At 39.1% G+C, this 3,789-nt stretch overlaps 1 long non-coding RNA gene across 1 annotated transcript; it reads right to left on the reverse strand.

The window, feature by feature from the left end:
* Positions 1–1,522: 1,522 nt before the first annotated feature.
* Positions 1,523–3,534, reverse strand: LOC141326314 (uncharacterized). Its single transcript, XR_012353875.1, has 3 exons — positions 3,337–3,534; positions 2,323–2,500; positions 1,523–1,827 (listed from the first exon to the last, which is right to left on the reverse strand). It is a non-coding gene; the product is annotated as an uncharacterized lncRNA (long non-coding RNA).
* Positions 3,535–3,789: the final 255 nt, after the last annotated feature.

Raw genomic sequence — 3,789 nt, forward strand, 5'->3', positions numbered from 1 at the left:
CTGTTCCACCCTGGAGGGCTCCTGCGTCTCCTGTTCCGCCCTGGAGGGCTCCTGCGCCTCCTCATCCGCCCTGGAGGGCTCCTGCGCCTCCTGTTCCGCCCTGGAGGGCTCCTGCGCCTCCTGTTCCGCCCTGGAGGGCTCCTGCGCCTCCTGCTCCGCCCTGGAGGGCTTCTGCGCCTCCTGCTCCGCCCTGGAGGGCTCCTGCGCCTCCTGCTCCGCCCTGGAGGGCTCCTGCGCCTCCTGCTCCGCCCCGGAGGGCTCCTGCGCCTCCTGCTCCGCCCTGGAGGACTCCTGAATCTCCTGCCCTGCTCTGGAGGGCCTTTGTCCAACCTGTTCTGCCTCAGTCTCCTGGCCCCCCCCCACCGCTCCCCCTGGACTGTTTCTTCCTGTTGTTTTTTGGAGCGTCTGGAAGCCGCTCCTTGGGGGGGGGGCTATGTCACACCAGGCCAGCAGAGGGAGCCCTCCCCCTCACTGACTGTTGCTGCTCCCTCTGCTGCTTCGCTGGTTACTTCCTGTTTGTCTGCAATAAAAGCCAGCTCATCACACACACACATCGCGAAGTATTGATTTGCTCCTAGCAACTTTACCAAGCGGTTTTCCTTGTTCCCAGGTTTTCCTAGTTTCCTTGTTGTTTTTCCCTTGCCCTAGCCATAGTTCTGTTTTTGTTTTCTCAGTCTTAGCCATAGTTCCCTGTTTCTTGTTTTCATTTCATTTGTTTGCTTTGGACTGCTCACCTGGATTTCGACCCACGCTTGTTTATTGGATTTCGCTATTGGATTATCTTTGCTGTTGATGTTTGCTGGTGTTTTTGACCCTGACTGTTCGACCACGATCTGTTTTAAATAAAGCCTTGCATTTGGATCCTCTCTCAGTCGTCCCGCTTGTGACAATGATACTCTTACTCGGCAAAAGTGCTTTATCCGTGCCGGATACCGAGTATCCGGCTCAACTCTACTTGTTAATATAGTTAATTGTATAAAATAAAGGCTGTTGTTGTCTTGGGTTATTTATTTAATTTTAAATGACATGAGACTTTGAGACTTCCTGCACTTACTATACTTTATACTTTGACACAGTAAAATACTAAAATTAGTTATATTTTTATAATAAAGCCAAAAGCAAGAAAAAAACTAGGGAGCTGAAATGTCAACCCAGATAGCAGAACAACAGTGAATCATCATTGAATCAACATTAAAGCATCAACCAACTTGTCATTGAATCAATGTTGAAATTTAGTCAAATTTAGTATTGATTTTTCATCAGGTTTGCACCCTGAAATAATGTTATTTCAACGATGAAAAATAGACGAAGATGGGCATAAAATCAATATTTGTTCAACTTAAATTAAATCATGCATTTTACATTGAATCAACATTGAAGCAATTTTAGTTCAGTCTTGCTTTATGTACAGCAAGATTCTATGACAGTAAATCATGTCTGTTTGGATTTATTTCTTTAAATCAAAGACCATGTAGGGCTGAAAACCTTTTTTTTTTAACAAAAAGTCAGTAACTCAACATCCTTCAGTTTACATGAAAACATATTTATTTAATTATGCTCCATACCCGTTTAAACAGGAAGTAACATCACAATTAGAATAGAACTAATAAAATACACTACAACTTACAAATTATTAAACATTATTAATAGAGTACTCTGTATATACTCTGAAATGTATTTAAAGATGGTCTGAACTTATGGTTTTCCACCACGAGCAATTCCCCCCAGCCGTTCTGGGGCATAACGAAGCCATTTCTGAACAACTGCAGCAAAGACAAACTCTGAGGCCTCCTTTTTTTCCCGCTTTCAGCTGTTGTTTTAGGGCATCTAAAGAATGAAAAAAAAAGTTAGAACTGCACAATGCTCTAAAAACTTGGAGTTGCAGTTGTTTATGAATGACAGAAGGTGGGTCCTAAATTTCTGGAAATGTGACTTTTACAAATGTACAGAAATACAACATATGTTTAGAAATTTCTTATAATCTTCCATAGATACAATGCACATTTATTTATTTTTTATATACAGTTGGGTACGGAGTATATTCAGACCCCCTTAAATGTTTCACTCTTGTGATATTTCAGTTTTTCTTTTTTGATAAACAATCTGTAAAAATGTCAACAATTCTGTGTTTTTCTGTCAATATGGGGTGCTGTGTGTACATTAATGTGGAAAAAATGAACTTAAATGATTTCAGCAAATGGCTGCAAAATAACAAAGACTGAAACATTTAAGGGGGGTCTGAATACTTTCCGTACCCACTGTATATACAAACACACACTCACACACACCACATCTTGACATTTTTCTCCATTCTCTGCTTACCATACATGCACATCCTGAGGTTGGTGTCTTTGAATGCAGTTTTTCGTTTATGCTCTTCTTTCAGTTTCTTTCCTGCCCAATTCATTTGAGAGGCCAACTCATTGGTTAGAGCACAGGTCAGCATTCTCCTAATACGTCCTTCAACTGATGCTCCTCCCACAATGGCAAAACGGCCAACCTACAAGGGTGTAAGGGACACATTTGTGCACAACATTAAAAGCTTGCAAAAAATGCCATGTGGCTACATTTTTTTTCCCTAGACAACATTGTAAAAAACAAAAATTGCCAAGTAGATGTATTAGGGGTGTACACTGGATGGTTCATTACAATACGATATTGATTCTTATACCCAGAAATACGACATTTGCTGATACCGCAAAAAATTCACAAGTCACACATAAGATAATATACCATACCATATACCATAATATACGTACACCATAAGATACGTAATCTTATGCCATGACAACATTCAAGAACATTCAAGAAAGTCTTTCAGTCTTCTGTGCTAAAATATAGGTTTTGCCAAAAAAAAAATAGGTAGGCTAGATCTAAAAATGTTTTCAGGTACAGAAATTCTTATCAAATGTAAAATTCTTCAGTCTTCACTGTATAACGTAAATAGATTAATCCGAATCAAACTTACACAAATTATTTTTCTTGGAATCTTGCGATTTTTCTTTTCACACAGGGTTTCCGCAGGGTCTTAAAGTCTAAAATTTTAAAATCTAAATTTTAGGCATTAAAAAGTATTAAATTCTCTGTTCTAGGTTTTAAATAATTTTACACAGGTCTTATTTTTCCGATGTCCATGTAATGCTACCTCTAATGCTCATTTGAATTCTCATTTTGTTGTTGTTGCTTGGTTGTTCCGTGGTGTTGTAGTTCTTTATTTCTTTTGTACTACAATCTACAATCTTTTACAATCTTTTTTTAAAACCCCGCGGAAACCCTGTTTTTGATGGATCCTTACACCCCTTAAGATATGTGTGTTGAATGATAAACTTAAATTACCATGATTTGTCTGGCATCTTTACTTTGAAGAATCCGTTCAGCTTCTTCAAACTCTGTCAAGTCTTTTAAAGGGAGTGATAGAGGTAATGGAGGAGACAACGATAGCTCGCGTCTCATAAAACCCTGGACCTCTAGACGGAGTTCTCTCACTTCAGACACTAGCGCAGCCAGGGTTTCGTAAACTTTGGAATATGCAATTTCTTTTGGGGAAAAAAAGGAAAGTTAGTAAAAGCAAAGGAAAAAAGTAACACTATGTCAACAGTTCCTTAGAACTCATCATCATAAAATTCCTTAGAGTGCTCATGAAATGGAGAATAAAAATATTATTGGTATTTACACCTTAGAAAAGTTACTCTACAATATAAACATATTCCAAATCCCCAGTTTAAGATATGAATTATTCTTATTTACCCTTTTGAAACAGCTGAATTGAAAATTGAGAGAATTGTAACA

Source organism: Garra rufa, chromosome 1 (genome assembly GCF_049309525.1).
Source record: "Garra rufa chromosome 1, GarRuf1.0, whole genome shotgun sequence".
NCBI lineage: Eukaryota > Metazoa > Chordata > Actinopteri > Cypriniformes > Cyprinidae > Garra > Garra rufa.